Source organism: Pyrgilauda ruficollis, unplaced genomic scaffold (genome assembly GCF_017590135.1).
Source record: "Pyrgilauda ruficollis isolate IOZ18807 unplaced genomic scaffold, ASM1759013v1 scaffold143, whole genome shotgun sequence".
Taxonomy (NCBI): domain Eukaryota; kingdom Metazoa; phylum Chordata; class Aves; order Passeriformes; family Passeridae; genus Pyrgilauda; species Pyrgilauda ruficollis.
In genome coordinates this window covers 347,373-366,872 of record NW_024512877.1, presented here as the reverse complement: position 1 = coordinate 366,872, position 19,500 = coordinate 347,373, and the positions used below count along the sequence as shown (strand labels likewise).

At 46.9% G+C, this 19,500-nt stretch overlaps 1 protein-coding gene across 3 annotated transcripts in view; it reads left to right on the top strand.

The window, feature by feature from the left end:
* GRIK1 (glutamate ionotropic receptor kainate type subunit 1) overlaps positions 1–19,500 on the top strand; it is a 102,534-nt gene that overhangs the window by 31,673 nt on the left and 51,361 nt on the right. The gene's annotated exons all lie outside the window — the stretch shown is intronic.

Here is a 19,500-nt window from a genome sequence, read left to right as displayed (position 1 = left end):
TGGTGCTGGCAGCCCCATCCCACTCCAGAGCACCCTGACACAGCATCCCGCTCCTGTTCTGGTGAACCTCCTGGTGAAAGGCAAACTCACACCCACTTCTGGCCTCACCAGATCCAGGCTTCCAGCAAAAAGTGCTTCAGAACACTGGCTGCGTCCAGGTGGTGTGTGTTTGGTTTGTTTATTTGTTTGTTTGTTTGAAATGTGTGTTTTCACATCTGCCCTGCCTGTGTTTGTTCTGTTTGGGTGTTCTCTGCAGGCAGCCCTAACCTTGAAAAAATCCTGGAATGGTTTGGGTTGGAAAGGACTTAAAGCCCATCCAGTGCCCCCCTGCCATGGCAGGGACACCTTCCACCATCCCAGGCTGCTCCAAGCCCTGTCCAGCCTGGCCTTGGGCACTGCCAGGGATCCAGGGGCAGCCACAGCTGCTCTGGGCACCTGTGCCAGGGCCTGCCCACCCTCACAGGGAACAATTCCTTCCCAAAATCCCATCCATCCCTGCCCTCTGGCAGTGGGAGCCATTCCCTGTGTCCTGTCCCTCCATGCCTTGTCCACATTCCCTCTCCAGCTCTCTTGTGGGCTCCCCTCAGGAAGACACACACTGAGAAGCGTTTAAGTACAATCTACAGAAATAATCTCATTTTGAAGCCTGTTGTGGAATAACACTTACTGGTTTTTTACTAATATTCCTTATCCCTTACAATTCTGGCTCAACAGACCATAGCTGGGCTGTGAAGCACGAGCAACTACAAAGAAAACAAAGGGAATTTTTCCCCCTGAAAATAATTCAATTTAAAAGCATTTTCCTCACAGTTTGCAGGGCAATGTGCACCGGTTCAGGAGTGTTTACAATAATTGTTTTTGTTTGGTTTAGTAAGGTGTAACCAATGGTAACATGAAGCAGTGCACTGTCTGTTTTGGCCACAGCAGTGGAACATAAATGATCAAATTAAATGGATATGATTGCAGTAAATATTACTGGAATGGAAATAGAAGTTAGAGCAATTATTGTGAAACGAAGTTAAACCTGAAAGAGAAAAATTTCTGTAGCATAATTGTAAAAAATACTTCCATAAAGTAACCTGGATCTTCCACAGCCCTTTTCATCTCTTGCAGTGCTTGCACCTTACTTGGAAAATGTTGTTTTCACTCCAGAGCACTTTGTGAGGGAAAATGTCTCGGTCCATTGCTGCTTGAAGCAATGCCAGGAATGATGTACAGAATTTTTAGCAGAGGGCTGGGGTCCATGAAAGATGCTGGATGTGATAGGAATGACCCAGGGATGTGGGTGGAGACAAAAGCCCTGGGAGCCCTGGAGCTGCCCTGGCTGTGGTGTGACACTCGGGAGGGGAGGTGACAAAGGGCCTCCTCTGCCCTGGACACTCACAGGGCTCTTCTTTCCTGCTGGCTCCGAGCCCTGGCGCGGCACAGAATTGAGGGAGGGCAGTGTCAGCTCCTGCCTGGCTTTTCCCCGGGGATCTGCCACTCAGGAGGGAGCAGAGCTGACCTGGAGGGAACTGAGGAAGGCACCGGTCTCCTAGAGGAACCCTTGGACCAAAAATTGCCCGTGGGTGCAAATCTGAGAGCAAACATCCTCTTGCTGATGGAGCACACTTTGGAGGAGGTATCACTGCTAATAATGATGCCTGAGGGAATGGGCTCATATATCATCACGCTAAGGATATTTATAAATATGTTTAAAAAGCAGGAGGGGAAGTAGCAGGCAATTTTGCTTCCAGAACATAAGTCAAGTGTGTATTATTAAGCCTAAATAGCCTGGATTAATCAAATGTCATACTGGCACTTCTAATAATGACTTTACATTGCAAATTCCATTACCTGGCTTTGCCAGCCAGGAGAGAAGCTACAGAAGATCAATTAAACAAACAGGAAATTACCTTTTCTCTTTATAGTCCATGACTTTCAGCACTTACAATGGTGCCAGGATCCTGAAAATTAAACAGGTATTTGCATAAGATTAATAACTCACTTGCTTTCTCCCCGAGTCACTGTGGCTTATTTAGGACCCCAGAATTATCCAGTGTCTGCTGGAGAGGCTGGGGATGATGGGAGCAAATTAAAAATGGCTTAATGTGTCAGAGAGGATCCCAACATGTGACCAGGGGCTCTGCTGTTAATAAATGCACCTGCAGCATCCCAGAGATGGATGAGCAAGGTCTCAGCAGAATTAATGGGGGTAGCACTGTGCCTACACTTGTTCCTGGGAACTCTTCCCCCCTGGAGCACCCCTGTCCTGCAGGTGGCTGGGGATGGTCACCTAGAGGCCTGCAGGGAAGGATTTGGGGACAGCACCCGCTGTGCCAGGAGCAGGGAGCTCCTGCAGGGAGCTGGGCTGGGGCTGCATCTCAAACAGGGCTCGTTCCCCTGCTTCTGCTGGTGGTAGATTTTACAGGATCTCATCTTACAGGATGCTCTTCAGGGGGATTCCTTCTGTCCCACAGAAGAGAACCAGGGGTGACTTTTCCAGCCCCAGGTTTTGCCTGCCTTTGCTCAGGATGGGGTTTGTGCCACCAGCACCAGGCACAGGAGCTCAGCAGGTCGGGGATGCTCAGATCTCCTGCAGCTCAGAGTTTGGGGGAGGCTGGGTGGGAGCAGCCTGTAGGAAGGCACAGGGTCCCTTTTGGGACACAAAAATTGCTGTAGGGGGAAAAACCAGGCTGGCAGTTGGAGAGGAGCAGCCATTCTGGTGGCTGATGTGCACATCCTCACCCAGCAGGGACAGGGTTTCTCTGGCCAGGGAATAAATGCTGTGGCTGTTACTGCTGGAGCTGCTTACCAATGCCTGGGAGAAGAGGGACCTTCCTGGTGCTCCCAGGGCTGGCTGCTGCAGGATCCTGGCCAGGTGGTGCCCTGAGATTCCTGGGAAAGCCTTTCCAGAGGGAGCTGAGCCCGAAGGAGCAGCTGCAGTTCCAGGTGCCCTGTGTGGTAACCCAGAGCACAGGGTCAGTCCAGAGGGAAGCGCTGCAGCCTGTCCCCAAAACCCTGCAGCTTCCCTGCAGTGTGTTCCTGGGCCCAGAGCCACAGCAGAGTCCTCATCTCCCTAAGGAGGGGCTCTGGAGGGGGGAAGGAGGCAAAAGTGTCCTTTAGGGGCAGTTCTAGGGAACAGGCACAGAAGGTGGGAGGGCAGGAGGTGTGGGGGTTAGGGGAGGAGGGCAGAGATCTTTATCCAGTCCAAATGAGAATTCACTTTTGCTTAGGGTGAAGGATTATGGGCAGCTTCATGAAAAAAAAAAACAAAAAAAAAAAAACCAAAAACAAAAAAACCCTATAATTCCTATAATTCCTCATTTTGGTACATGAAATGAATATCCTTAAAAAAAACAAAACCAAACCAACTAATGACCCAAACAAAAAAAACCCAGCAGGATTTGGCAGTTAATTCCTCCATGATTAAAGGATGCCCTAACATATGAGGCAAACCCAGGCTCTGAGGGTGATTAAATGCTGAAATGAACCCAGAGACATTTGATAACTGCACAAGCAATTTACTGAGAATGTTCCTTCTAATTCTGATGATTGCCAGAGTCTTCACTGAAGGAAAGTAGGTTTGAGTAACCCCCAAGCACAGATTTGTATATACAAATTTGTATATATTTGTGACCTTCTTGCCACAGGGCACTGAGGAAGCTCACAGCCTTCCCCGGGCTGAGAAAGCACTGGGAAAATCCTGGGGAAATAATCTGGCCAAGCTGCTGATTGCAGAGCCATGACCCCTGGCTGTGGGGCTGCGGGAGCTGCACTTGCCAGGTTCTCAGGGCAAAATCTCCTGTGAGGACAGGGCTCAGACCCCACTGGCACCAGGCAGCTGAAACCTGCTCTACCCAGAACTGGAAATGCATTCCAGGCAAATCTGGGAATGCTCATATTTGGAAATATTCAATTAAGTCATTCTGGTTAATGGCTTATCTTGCTTTAAATTAACGAGATGTAGGCACAACCTTTATGCCATCTTAATATGCTTTTGTCACAGCATCTCCTTGGTTTTATTAAGATTTTAATAACTTCTTAAGCAGGGGAGTTACGTTGATACTGACTGAGTTGTGGCTAAGTTAGAAGCCAGTGAGTCTGGAACCTGACAGCTCATTTCAGTCCTGGTTCCAGACTTGATTGTCACAGGCTGCTTTTACTCTCCTCAAAAGTTACAATCTCTTTTTGGGCTGGAATCTCTATCTGCAGCTGATTTTGAGAATAATAGAAAATTAGGGCTCTTATCTCTGTTCCATTACCCAGCCCCAGGCATCCACTGCTCTGGGATGCAGGGGTGAGTATCTCTCTATCCTTGGCAAAACCTGTGCCAGGAGAAGGAACAAACTCTTGGATCGTCATGGAAAAGGAGGGGGAGAGAGGTGGGGCTGCTGCAAAGATGAAGTTGGGAAATACAAGAAAAGCTGTGTGGCTGAGTAATGGAAACTTAAGGGGAAAACTGAAGGGGAGGAGGTGAAAGTGAAATGAAAAGTGAGAGGGAAGGGAGGATAACAGAAGGATGATGTGAGCTAAAAACCAAGGCGAGGAACAGAACAGCTGAATAAGGGCTTGAGAGGAAAACTGTGCAAATTGTTACCACTTTGGGGCTTTTTAGGAAAGGAGCTTCAATTTTATGCAAGAGTAAAGAAAAAAAATTGAGATTCAAAGTAATGTTGGTTGGGATGTGCTGGAAAGGGAATAAAGTGATTTAGGAAGGAAAATATTGGCAAGGAAAGTAAATATTGGCACAGGGTAAAAGACCAGAAGTGGTGAGTGAATAAAAGTAGGGATGAGAAACAAACTGGGGCACAGAAGGAACCAAATGGCTTTTTTGGGAACAGGGACCAAGGCATTGGCAGACAGGAACGAGGGCGCCAAGGGAAAGGAAACAAAACACCACAGATTCAGTTCTTATGTTGTTAGAGACTGAAGGGAGGGATGGGGGGAAGGAGAGCCAGAGGAGAGGTCTGAGAGGACCCTGAGTTCAGCTTCCCCGTCCTGGGGGTGTCCAGGGCAGGGCAGAGGGGTCTGTGAGCACTTGGCTGCCCATCCTGCTCCTTTCTGGCACGTTGGCGTGTGCCATGGCCCCAGACCCACGAGGAACCTCCTTCCATGGGCATGGCAGGGTGAGCTGGAGATGTGTGCTTGGATCCCAGCCCTGCCCAGGACAGGTAGATGGGGCACATAACTCCAGCATCTGTGTGTCACTGCCCTCAGTAAAGCATTTTTCCCTAACACCCAATCTAAACTTACCCTCTCTCAGGTGTGATTGTGCATTTGGACATTGATGCAAAACATTATTACCCAAATTCACTGTAATTCTCCAACACCTTCTGCACTATGGCTAGGACTTGAACAAATTTTACAAACCCTTCAATTTTTGTGACTAAAATGTTGCTATTTAATATTCCGCAGTTTTCCTGCTGCACTTCCCACGTGTCTAGATCAGGCAAGGGTTCTGTGACAGCTGTAGCATAATTGCAAAAATGAACTGATTCTTTTTTTTTTTTTAATGTATATACTTTGAATAAAACATTCATTCCCTCTCAATTTTGGATGGAATTCCTACTTTTTAAATACATTTTCTATTGATTGAAGTTTCTCCTGTCTGGCATTCTCCAGTAGTGAGTACCAAATGGAGGATATGGTGAAAAATATTAACAGTCCCACTCCAAATATTTCAGTGGGGATCACGGTTTGAATCCATCCACCAAATCCTCCCCTGTGGTAGCTTTTCCTGGGAAATCCATGGTGCATTTATGGTGTGTGCCATTTTGAACATTTGTGGATACATGTATTGCTGTATCTTCCCCAGTTGTGTGGTGCTCACGTGAAATTTCAGTGCAGCTGCCACCATCTCTGGGAACACAAAAAGGCACCCAGTGAAAGAGCAAAGAGAGGGGCAAGCCTCAGAAGGGAAGCTCAGCAGGAGACAAAAATCTCGTTTCTCTGGGTGTTTTTGTCCAGGAAGCTGGGCCCTGGGTGTTATGAGGGGGTCAGGAAAGGGGATCTGTCAGAACATACAAAGAGATTTTGCTCAGAGGAGCTTTTCTACACCTGAGTGGAACCTGCAGCACTCACGGCAGGGAATATCTCAGCTCCTCTTGCTACCTCAGTGCCTCACTGGCTGCATGTTTACCCACCTGAGTGGGTAAGGATGGCATCATTTACATTTGCAAAAGCCAGCTTCGAGTGGAACCTGCAGCACTCAGGGCAGGGAATATCTCAGCTCCTCAGGGTTTATTAGGCAGCATCCTCTTGCTACCTCAGTGCCTCACTGGCTGCATGTTTACCCACCTGAGTGGGTAAGGATGGCATCATTTACATTTGCAAAAGCCAGCTTTTATTTTTCTCCAGGAGAGTTAACAGCCCTGACAAGATTTTCCAGCTGCATCGTGGCTTCATGGAGGGGAAGAGCCCATTTCAGCATCCCCTGCCTCCTCTGCATATGAAACAGCATTGCTGGGGAGGGGTGCATTAAAACCTCTGTCACACTGGGGTGTGAGTCTGAATTACTCACAATATTTACATGTAAGCACTCTCAAGCCTATGGAGAAGAGTGAAAATTTAGTTTTATAAAACCCCTGATGCTTTGCCTCCTTTAACATAACACCTTTCATTTTTGTTGTTGTGCTTCTTTTATTTTTTACTTGATGGGGACCCTGTTTACTTTTTGTAAGTCTACTACTTTAAAATAAAATTTTATAATACATATAGCCCACGCTTCATAAATCCAAATGCTGGAACATGGAAATAGTTTTTAGAACAACATTAAGGAAGATCTGTCTTTTTTATGTGTGCCAAAGGCACCACAGTGATGTTTTTAGGTAATGCACCATAAGTTTGCCAGTGCAGCAGACCCCAGGGAAATTATTATAATAACAAAGCACATATTTAAGGAAAGATTTTAAAGATTTTTAGAGCTGTGTTGCAAAAATAGATATAGAGTAATTGTATAATTACGGTTTTAATTTTTTGGGGGGTGAGGTTTTTTTGAGAGGACTTTAAGTCAGGCTCTGGTTTTATGGGAGCAATTTGCCAGAGACAGATTACTCTGGGAACATTCTATAGCACAGAACCATCTTTTTGTGGGATAATCAGGTAGGCAGAGATCTACTGCCACAAACTGCCCTTGCCCCTGTCTGCTTTGAATTGTACCTGTAATTATTTGGTGGCACGGAGGCTAATCCTGAAAAGTGGGGCCTTAACACCTAGAATAATTTATTGCAAATGTGTTTGGTAGGTTGCAAGTTGTACAGAATGCTAAAATCCAAGGCATTTTCTCTGAGCCTGTGGGCACTGGTCAGTATGGGCCAGCCCCTGCAGCAGGCACGTTCTGCACAGGGGGCACGGTGCTGGCTGAGGAAATCTGTCATTAATCCCCACCAACTCTGAATCATGCAAAGGAAACACTTTCATAACAGAAGTCCCCACACGAAGAAAAACTTCATTTCTTTAAAAAAGAGTAAATCTCTAAGTGATTTAATCTTTAAAACCCCCTTGCTGCTCGCAGATGATTTAGATACAAGGAACATCTCAAGCACATGCATGATTCAAAGACTCTTTTCAAATGAAGTCTTTTGATGGAATAAGGGAATTAAACATCAAACCCAACATCTCCCAATTGCCAAAGAGTCCTTGGTGTGACAGCTGGTCAGCTGAGCAGCAGAGAGCTGACAGCTCCATCACTCAGTTCATTACCCAAATGTTTCAGAACATGAGATGATTTTATTAAACTGGTGATGTCCAAGAGTTGTTAAGAAAACCAGCAGAAAATGCTCCCTAAAAGCAAAAAAGAAAATACCAAAAATGTGTTTGGCACTCTGGATGGAGCCATGCAGCTTCCAGCTGAGCTTTGCTTTTTTTTTATCCTAATGCCACAATATAATTTTGTGTGCTAAGGAAAAATCAGTCTCACTGCTAGAACATCAAAGCAGGCCCAGGCCATGCTGTGTTTTAAATAAAAGGACAAACCTTTGGTCTCTCCATTTCCTCCTTGCTGGAAAGCTACATCAGCAATCTTCCAAAGGCTTGAAATGTGGAAAACACTTTATTTTCATTTCTGCAAATTCCACTGGTTTTCAGATGGTTCTCACATTTCTCCATTTTCAGCAGAGGAAAAAAAAGAGGGAGAAAATGAATTAATTTAAGTTTGCATTGCTGCTGTACAACCCTCCTGATTTTTAATGTTTCTTTTGATGAATGTCATGGGGCAGGTTGGGTAAAGTTCATGTCACAATTTCCCAAGTTAATCTGGATTTAGGTAAGGCATGTGGCAAGATTCCTTCCAGGGCAGAAACAGCATGAAATTCATTTTTACATCTTGGTGTAAAAAATGCCCAATGTCCACATAAGGAGATTTTAAATATCTCCACCCCTTTGGAAAGATCCCAGGAGCTCGCCAGAAAACACCTGCAAAAACAAACACTGGATTGAGGCAACAGGAGTTTGCCAGTCAGAAACTTCTGGATGATCTTTTTAATTTTCTCCTGCTCTTCATTTCTTGCCAGTTCTCACACATTGATTGGAATGTGTTAAGGACCAGCAGCAATTTCTTATATTAATAAGCTAACTCGGCTCCCTGCTGCAGCTTGATTGAACAAAAATGAGTTCTAAATGCCTAATAATGTACTTTTACTGCCTTTTCTAGAATTCAAACCTTCCGTCTAGCTCTGCTCACACTTTTGGGGAAGGAATTTGCCTGATATCCAACCTACCCCTCTGCAGAGCCTTCCTCCCCTCCAGCAGATCAGTGCTCCCACCCGGTCTGGAGTCATCTGGGAGTTAAAGGGTGCCCTCATTTCCCTTTTCTGAAACAGTTTAGTATTTCAAAGATTTCATTTGCTACAGTGGATATGAAAGCAATGATTCCTCTCAGGAAATACTCCTCGTTTTGTGCAAGGGAGATGTAATAATCATCAGGGAGCAAGGAGGAATCAGGATGAAGCTTTACACGATATCCACACGCAGAAAAGTGTGAAATTTCACACTTCCATGTTCTAACTCTTTTATTTAAAGAAGCTTAGTGTTTGTTCTCCTCTCAAACACATTTAGCTGATTTCTATTTAATGCTCCCTCAAATCCCAGGTGGTTTTCTGTACAGGTTTCACTGAGCAAGAGGTTTTTGATGCTGCACGGAGCTCAAGCTGGCTACCTTCCCCTCAGGAAAAGCAGCATTTCCAGAATGTTCCCAGGCTAGGAAGGAGTGCAGATCTCCTCTGCAGGGGCTGGGTTTGTAAGAAAAAGGGTTTTTGGGAGGGTTGGAATGCCCATCCCTGGAGGGTCCAAGGAAGGGCTGGAGGTGGCACTCAGTGCTCTGGGCTGGGACAGGGTGGGGATGGGCACAGCTGGGACTGAGTGATCCTGGAGGCCTTTCCCAGCCCTGGGATCCTCTGATAATGGAATCAGCTCTGCTCCAGTGTCCTCAGCTCTTTCCAATGGGAAATGACACCTTCATTCTGTTACTGACCCGGATCTGCTCCCCAGCTCTCCCTGATTGCACCAGCATTCCTGCCAGAGCAGGCAGTGCTGGGCACTCCAGGGCCAGGGCAGTTCATGGAATGCCCTTCCATACGGGATGAGCAGGCAGTGCTGGGCACTCCAAACAAGGGAGTTCATGGAATGCCCTTCCATATGGGATGAGCAGGCAGTGCTGGGCACTCCAGGGCCAGGGCAGTTCATGGAATGCCCTTCCATACGGGATGAGCAGGCAGTGCTGGGCACTCCAGGGCCAGGGCAGTTCATGGAATGCCCTTCCATACGGGATGAGCAGGCAGTGCTGGGCACTCCAAACAAGGGAGTTCATGGAATGCCCTTCCATACGGGATGAGCAGGCAGTGCTGGGCACTCCAAACAAGGGAGTTCATGGAATGCCCTTCCATATGGGATGAGCAGGCAGTGCTGGGCACTCCAGAGCGCAGGAGAGTTCATGGAATGCCCTTCCATATGGGATCAAACCCCACCTCACCCCCAGGCAACTCCAGGGGAGCTGGGCACTGCCCTCCCAGCTCATTCCAGCTGGGCCTGCAGGGGTTCTGTGGCTGCTGGACCCTGGGCTGGGGTTTGCCATGGGATGTGACATCCCAGGGAAGGGCCCTGGCAGCTGCAGCCCACACTGAACTCAGGCTGCCACCAAATTCCATGGGGACACTTCTGAACCCACAGGCTCCTTCAATCAGCAGCTCTTGATGAGCACTGAGAGAGGAATGGAGAAGCTTCCTAAGGGGTAGAGGGCCAGTTCTTCCTAATTCTCATGGGAACAGATATCCAAAACCTGTTGCCAAGGTGGCTTTGAAAACCCCAGACATCACAGTTAAATAAATAAATAAAAATCAAATACCAGGATAGGGTGAGTCTGTTGTGGCACCTGATCCCAGAGCAGGTTCTGCTCGCTCTGGGGAGTGGCTGAACAATTGCACAGAGACACAAAGTGTGGCAGGAGCCCACAGCTGAGATCCTGCAGGACACAAATGCAAGGCCGGCAGCGGATGATCCTCAGCTGAGCACAAGCTGCAGGGTAAAACATAAGCTTCAATCAACTCTCGGAAATAATTGGAGCCCAATGCCATAAGTGCCTTAAATGAAATCCCCCTCCACAGCAGCCAATCTAAATCGTTAGGCACATGTCACGTAGTGAGCCATGGTCACCACAGAGCCGTGTACGCAGCGTTCCCCTGGCGTGGGGGATGGATTGCGCTGGGTAATTTGAGCATTTGTCAGTGTTCTGTGTCTCAGAAAACACAGGGTGGGAGCCAGGCTGGCGTTGTCACATCATGCTGTGACACTCTGCCAGCAGCTTCCTGCCCCCTGGCAGCATCCCCCTCCAGCATTCATGCTCCCTGGCCAGCATTCACTGCTGCTCTAGCATTTCAGAACGTTCAGGCAGCAGCAGCTCAATTCCGTGCCCTTACCCCAAAAGGGAGCCCAGTCAGTTCTGCCAAAAAACGTAAACCTGTTCAAATGTGTTCCTGGAATACCCTGGGTGGGAAATCTGATGCACACCGAGGAAAACTGAGCAAGGAAAAATAGCAGCTGCATTTTTAATTTTGTTTGGAAATTTAAGTTGTTCAACCAGGAGATTGGTGGTAACACATTGAAATGATGGTCATTATGTGCCATCATTTGTTTCATCAGTTATGGAAATATTTAATTGAATTGAAGCCATCTTTACATACTGTGCTAATTAAATTTTCCTCTTCATGGCAAGGGTATTTTATGGACTTTTGATGGAAATTTATTTCTTACAATGAAGTTATCAGGCTTAAAGAAACCCCTTCAATATTTATGCCCAGTAGCATAAACTTTCATGTTTTAAAAATATGAGTAACAATTTAGTAACTCAGATATTCACCTTGTGAGGCCTGGAGATATGGTATAGGTTTTTCAGATAATTGTCTTTTTCTTTCTTTAATTTTTTAACACAGTTTTAACCCCTGGGTAAAATTACCCAGGATTTTCCTGCCATTTTTTTCAAAGTACATATCTAACTTCCCTATCCATAAGTGTAATAATTACAGCTAAGAAGACCTTTAATATAATAAATGTAATTGTAACTCCCATCTCTATTCAGTGCCAATAATTCCTGATAAAGCTGTTCCCAGTGAAGCTGCTGCAGTGGAATGTCTCAATCTGAGTGTGATTTGTGGAGAAGGACATTCTGGGTTCTCTTTCGAGGGAAGCATTACAAGGGGAAAGTGTTCCTAGAGTTGTTTGGGTTCCCATTCCACATTTCTACTAATATAGTAAATGTAATTGTAACTCCCATCTCTATTCAGTGCCAATAATTCCTGATAAAGCTGTTCCCAGTGAAGCTGCTGCAGTGGAATGTCTCAATCTGAGTGTGATTTGTGGAGAAGGACATTCTGGGTTCTCTTTCGAGGGAAGCATTACAAGGGGAAAGTGTTCCTAGAGTTGTTTGGGTTCCCATTCCACATTTCTCTTGGAGTGGTATAATTGAGCACTTGATGTACAGTTGTCATCAGGTGCAGCAGTGTTTTGTTTACACTCGGTGCTTTAATATTTGCAAATGTAGACATTGAATAAGGCATTCTTCAGAGTCAAATGGCCCTCAGAAGATGGAGGAACAGAAATGTTCCAGGTTGGTAATTACCAAGGAAGCTTTAAACAGCAGGCACCTCCAGTAAGTGTCTGTTCAAGAGCCAGCCATCATTATGATGAGGACAGGTGCTGATTAAACATTGCTCATGAGGGTGGATCTGTTGGAAAATCTGCACCCCCACCCTTAAGAGCATCATCTCACATGAGCTCCTCAGACATTACACTCCCCAGGACTGGAAATGTGCCTTGGTTTTCTTTGAAACTGCTGCTGCTGAGGCTGCAAGGTAAATAATGGAGAATGGCAGCCCATTTTCTCCGTGTTCCTTCCTGATACCTGAGGAATTAAGGATGAAACTGCATTAATGGCACTTAAAGGGAGCAGAATAATGGTGCAGCAGCACGGGGAAAATATGCTGCTGTAAGGTTTAAAGAAAATCCTGAGCAAAACCTGCACATTTCCTCCTGTCCTCCAAACACCAAATGTGTGCCTGGAGCTTCAGGAGAACCAAAGCCATGGATCCAGTGGGAAACCTGGGTTTATATCCTTCCTCCATGCCAAGGAAAGCTAAAGGGGGGGATTTCTTTCTTATCATGAAAACCAATCAAATCACTTACGTCTCTTTGCAGTTTTTATTATTTTTAAACTTCAGGTTTTTCCTTCCTTAATGCCAAGCCTGGCACAACCTGGGGAGAAGGAAGGATGGGACAATCACAGGCAAAGTCCTCTCCAGGCATCCCCCATTCCTGGCTGGACAGGCAGTTCTGCCTTCAGGGCAGCTGGAGCAGCTGGGATTCAGAAACACAGCAGCCAAAGACCAAAGTTGGAGCTTAAAATGTCCCCCTGCCAACTTCCACCTCCCTCCAGCACCTCCTCTCTGGAAGGGATGTACTTTGGGACAGTTTGTGGTCTGATTTATCCATGCTTTTTCAGGATAAACTCGGATTTCTTCAGCTTTAATAAAAACCTTACTGTTGGTAAGCATCTTAGAGATAATAGTGCTTAATGGGCACTCAGGAAAAGACAGTCTGTGTCATTTTTAAAGATATAACCCTGACATTTGTGCACAAAAATGCTGTTTGCTAAATAGCGCTCATTTCAAAGCATTGTCTTGGATTTTGAAATGCCTTTCTATTCCTGGCTAACAGCTGGAGAAAAACGGCTCTTCCTGAAGCAGCTCCACTGCAAATGCAAGCTCCCAACTGCTCCGTGGGGCTGCCTTGCCTCCCCTCAGGGCTCCTCTCTGGAGTGACTTTCCAGGGCTCTCTCGAGTCCATCTTCCTGTTTCCAAGGGTCATCTGCTGTCAGAGTGCAGAAAAGCCTGTGTTTATTGCTGCTTTCTGCGAGTGTCACCTCTTGCAGCCACTGCCCAGGACAGTGGGAAGCACTTTTTGTGCAGATATCCTCCTGATGTAAGCAGGTGTCGGGGTCAGAGCAGTGGCAGAACCCCCCTCAATTCAATTTTCCTTGCTGTTCTTTTAGGGGTCTCTATGGCTTCCTTTGGTTTGAGGTTTCCTCAAGTGTAAGGCACAATTGCTTTGTATCTGCCAAAAATTCCTGCTATATTTGTAAGTTATTGAATATTTTTGAGATGGACTCAGATGGACTCAGTGCCTGCAGCTCAGTGCCATCAGTCTTCATCCCACCAGCTTGCTTTCCACTCTCCTCATCTGCTTTTTATTTCTGTCAAATCCTTTTCACCTTCCTATATTCCTCAAGATAAGATTTTATTTTATTTTATTTTATTTTATTTTATTTTATTTTATTTTATTTTATTTTCTCCTGTGATTGTTCCTTGCTCTCTGCTTTCCTGTTGCCCCTCCATTGCCAGCAGCACCCTGCAGTCCTGCACATGGTCAGCAGTGAATGTGCCAGGATGTCTGGGTGTCTCAGAGGGAAATCCTCTCACTCAGACACTCGGGAAAAGCAGATCTGTGAAGCAGGATAAAGTACAAAGGCAGGAGAAAGTAAGTTTCTTCTCCAGAGAGACTATTTAAGCTGTTACAGCATGGTGGGAGGAATGCTCAGCCACGAGGGAATTTGATCAAACCCTGCTGGAATCAGGAGAAATGTTTGGAACAGCCCACAGCCTGTGGCATAGTGCAGGCAGAGGGAAATATAAAATGTAAAGGAGAAAAGCAACAGTTTTAAAGCTCCCTATCAAATCGAGAGCTTGCACCTCGAAAATCATGCTTTAGTTCCTGCCTGGTGTTGCAAGAGACACCTAAATCAGGTCAACCAGATTCATTTGCTGTTAGTAAAAAGGAGAAAGTTCATTACTTAGAAATTCTGTAACATGAATCATGCCAAGTGTGCCTTTGGGAGCTATCTCCACTTGCATCTGAAGTGAAATCATTCCCCTTGGAAAAGGCAGATCCTTGTATCTTAATAAGCCCAACTTTTTCTATATATACATACACACACGTATTTTTATCCCCCTGCTTTCCAAAGGATCAAAGCAGGGCTGAATGCACCTTTCTGGAGTGCAGATAATTATAAACACCTGCCCTGGCTCTCACAGGGGATATTTTGGGTGGAGAAATACTTTACCATTTTTATTTAACCCAAAGTGGGATTTGCAGCAGTTTCATCACTGGTCATTCAGCACCACCCACACTGCATGAGAAGGGCAGAGAGGCTGATTCCCTCTGAGAGTTCAGCAAAAAAAACCCAAGCAAAATTTGAGCAGCCTTGTTACAGCTGGGGGAAAAACCTTCACAAAAGCATCTGGAATGAAACCACACTGGAACACAGAGCTGGGTTTTGGATGGGCAGTTTGGAACAGAGGAGATACCAAATGTGACAGTGACCTGGCTATAAACAAGCCTAGTCTTCTTTTAAAAAATCCCCTTTTCTGAGTTTGACACTTGGGGCTCATCCCCTCCCCTGGTCAGGGTTCAGGTCCTGAGCCTGTCCCAGGTTTCAGCTCCCCACAGCCATAGAAAGGAGAATTAAACCATCCCCCAAGCCCAGAGCCAGCCCTGCATTTATTACATTAAAAAATTGCTCTGTTTGGCTGCAAATTTCTTACAGTCTTGAGAAGCTTGCCATCTACAGGGACAGGGAGTTAGTTGGGGTAAGGGAGGCCAAAATCCAGGGGGGTTCCAGAGTGGGGTTTTTGCCTTTCCGTGCTCACCGTCTTTCCTTGGGGATTCTGATGGCTGGAAACAAGGAGGGGAAGGGGCAGGAAGGTCTGTTTGGGTGCACCCCGAAAGCAGGAGCCCCCAGATGGGTGATGGGTTCCAGGGAGCAGGCAGAGCAGGGCAGTGACATGTGGAGCACAGGAGGAGAGCTGGGGGCTGGCCAGGAGCCAGACTGGGGAATGCAGGGATCAGGGATGCCAAGGCAGGGCCAGGGGCTCAGGGAAGGTGGGAATGGGCTGGAACAGAGCACGATGCATGGAAGGCTTCCAAAGCAGCTTTGTAACAGATTGGGCAGGGAGCGGAGGTGGGAAGGTGGCTCTCAGCTCCGGTGTGTGTAAAATGAGGATGGTAATAGCTCCTGCTCCGAGGGCTGCTGCAGCCTCAGCCAGTGCCCAAATGCTCTGCCAGGGTGGGCTCTGCCAGCCAGACAGCCCCTGTGCTCCAGCTCCAGGAGAACCTCGGGGAGAAACCCTCTGCAGGCTGCAGGATGTGCAAGTGCAAATTGCAATTACTGCTCGTTACTGAGCTGGGGCTGCTCACCATTCTTCCTGAGAAACTTCTAGTGCACACCCACACAGCAGAGTAGCTCATGGGTGCTGTCTCAGTCAGAGGTAACAGCCAATTTCTGGGTGACCTTACACCATCAGAGAGGTGGCTTTGCAAAGGAAGATGCTGCTGAACTGTGAGCAATAACTTCTTTGGTTATTTTCTGGAGAGATGAGCGTGGTGCGTGCACAGGTACTGCCTCCCAGCTGGACGCCACATGGCACAGGAGAATCTGTCCTTTGCTAACAGATAAGGATGGGGAGATATGCTTGGAGGGGGGTCCCAGTAGCAGGTGTTGCAAGTGGAGCTCTGTCAGAGGGAATTACCTGGAGAAAAACATCTTCCTCAGCACTGCTTTGCTGTGCCCTGCTCCTTTTTGAGCCTTCCATCTGCCCCCAGCCCCACGGAGTGCCTGTGATCCAGACCCCTCTGGAATCCATATCCCTGTCAGAGAGCCCGAGGGCAAACCTTGTTTTCACTTGGCTTCTTGAATCCTCTACATCAACCTGGCACCAGCAGCAGCTTCTCTTTGGGGACAGCAGCAGCACAGAGCTCACAGCCATTAGGATTTAGCTCTCCTTTCCCTTCAGTGGCTGCCAGGTGGGTTTTAATGAGTTCTCATGCACCTCCCGAGTTCCCTGTGGAAGGAGGGGAGGCTGCTGGGAGCAGCATCCCTGCAGGAAATGGATGTCCAGGTGTTTGTGGAAGCCCTGCTGGCAAAGCACCTGCCCGTGCTGGCACTGGGCTGCTCTGGGAGCTGTGGGTGGCTCCCAGCTCGGGAGGGAGCAGCATCCAGCAGGGCCTCTGCTTCCACATGGCTGCTTCCATGTGTCAGCCGTGTCCCAGCAGCTCCCCAGCTGACACTCAGCCCGGGAAAATTCCTCCTCTGAGCCAGCACAGGAAACATGGGCACCAACCATGCACAAACAGGGGCTTATCCTCAACTGGAAAGAGTCACACACTGTAAAATCCCCCACTGGGAATGGATTCTGCCCTGACCTTTGTGAAACTCCCTCGGTCCCTGATAACCCCTTGAAATGGCAATATTTGCTTGCCTGGGAGAGCTGGAGGGGCTTTTCCAGGTGTGCCTGCTGAAGTGTGCTGTGCAGTTGTGACATTTCCCTTGCTGTGGGGATTTCTGTGCTCAGAGTGAACGGAGCTGATGCTGTCACTGCTTCACGTGGCTCAGCCCCTTTCGGCAGAGCAGCTGGACCCAGCCTGTCATTCCCTCTTACCTTCCACTGCTAAACCCCAAGGAGGGGCAGACACTGGGGCTTTTTCCTTCATCCTTGAAGAAATCACGTTACAAATGATGTGCTGTAAGTGAAAAGTCAGGTCTGCCACTGAGCAGGACTCAGCAGCCTTTGGTTTGCTGTGCAGGATTCACTCTCTGACTGAGGAAGGAGGGAGCTGAAAGGGAGGACTCCAAAATTTGCAATTTTTCCCACCTAAGTGCTATCAGCAGCCCAACACGAAAGCCAGTACTTGTTTTCAGACTCAGCAATAACAGCTTCATTCCTGGAACATCATTCATGTTGAGTTAACATCGATTTCTTCTTCCTTCCTTCCTTCCCTTCTATAATGCTGTGGTTAATTTGTTTTTTAAATGTTGTACGGTAATTACTTTATTCAAATGAATCATCTGACAAACTGGTTCTTCATCAAACTTGTCACTTACTCTGCTATTTTTCTTTTAACCTGGACCTTACAATAAATTCTGAGCTTGGCTGTCAGTCTTCAGCAGAAGAAGGAGAAGAGACTATTTATGGAATTGCTGGATTTCATTAGGGATGTATGGATGAAAATGCTACAGCACAGCTTGTTTGTGATGCAGATTTACCCAGTAATTCGACTCCTTTTTTAGCAGCTGAATGGGCCTGAACAGAAGAATCAAGCTCAAATAGGTACAGCCCGAGCCTTTGCAATGCAATATCCCCCAGCTCAGTCAGCTCAGTTCCTCAGGGGGGGATTGTTGCCTCCATAAACTCCCTCCTGGGCTCTCTCCGTGCCTGGGTGTGGGACTGGATGAGCTTTAGGCCCCCTCCAACCCAAACCATTCCATGATTCCATGTTTTCTCCAGGGTATCTCACAAATAAAGCCTGTAATCCTGAGAGTGCTCTCCTGCTCTGCTCATGTGTGCCAAAGGAACCTGGAAGTGTGTGCAGAGTTTTCTTTGCTCAGAAAACACATCCACACAAAACTTCCCCTCTTTCCCTCCCTGCCATCCTGCTGCCCACTGAGCTTGCTCTCTTCTCCAAAAGGAAAAGTCCTGTGGAATTCTGCTAATGAAGTATAAATAGTTCCTGGTTATACATCATTAATTCAAATTAATCTTCATTTAATAGGCAGTTGATTAGAGGGATGGAAATGGTTCTGGCCCTAGAATGAGGAAGTGCTTGTGTACATCCAGGTATGAAGGTTGCCTCAAGGGTGGTTGGATGAAGTAGTTTTAATTAATTAATAAAAAAAGAAGCAGAAAGTGATGGAATGGACAGTAATAATTTCTGAGGTGGAGGGGATTTTTGCCAAGATCAAATGGCAAAATACAGATCCTATTGGAAGTGGGGAGGGATTGTGGACACCCTTATTTCCAGGTTATCTCAGGCTGTCCCTTGTACCCATGACATCCACCCTCCCTGATGGAGCAATGCTCTGCTGCTTCCAGCAGGGATTCCAGGAAAACTCAGCAGTGGAACCTTTCTGGCCCAAGCCCAGGCTGGCATTGCAGCTGACTGAAAAGAATTGTCTTCCTTGGGTGAAATCAGGGAAAGATAATTGAGTTTAACCACTAAACTTGCTGGGATCATAGTTGGGATGAGGAATTACAGGACTGAAAGGACAGGCTTTAGATTCTTTTCCCTTTGGGTGATCTGGAGTTTGCAGCTCTGGAATATCCTGCTGACTTTTAGCATTCCACTCGGTGGTTTGGTTCCAAATCCTGCACTTGGGCTGTTTTTATGGCTGTTTTTGTGTATCACACTCTTTTGTAATCCCTTGGATGTTTTCTGAGGAAGAGGGAAGAAATCTTTAAGGTTCTGATACCTGCACAATGCACATGAGAAATCCATGGAGAGTACAAGAAAATTGCTGAGGTTGGCAGATTGTTTAAGCCATGTCCAGGCATTGCTCTGTGTGGATCCAGGAGATAAAACAATGCTGTTCATTCCAGGGATAATATTACCAGAGTGGGGTTGGTAGCCTCCAGGGTCTGCATTGCTGGATTAAAATTCAAACCAGGTTTTGATTCCAGTGTGTTCCCATTTCTGATGGTCAGCTAATGACTGCACTGTTCCTACATGGGTGACATCAAAACTGCAGGAGGTTGCAGCTCATGAGCTGAATACATTCAGATGGCCAGAAAATACAGAGAGAGGGGCCTCAAATTTAACATGGGGAAATGGGGAAATATGTAAGTGAGAAATCCAAAGTATTCTCTAGTGACTTGCACTAAATGAGTAAATTATACTTGCAAAACCAAGCAGTGGAGCTGGAGATTGCTGTTTAGAGGAGCTATTTTTTAAAAGCAGCTGTGTGTGCAGTGCATTCCCCAAATCCCACTGCCCCTGGACAGTGGGAATGTGCTGCTGGCATAATAAGGTCTTTAGAGGCTGGAGGGAGAGGCCATCCCCGTCTGCTGGGACAGGCTGTGGCCTTGAGACACCTTCCCCATCCCAGGACACACTCCAGGGAAGAGCATTACACTTCCTAAATTTGTATTTACAGTCCTCTTTGGGAAAGCTTGCTGGTGCACACAGGTTCAGCTCCTTTTCCTT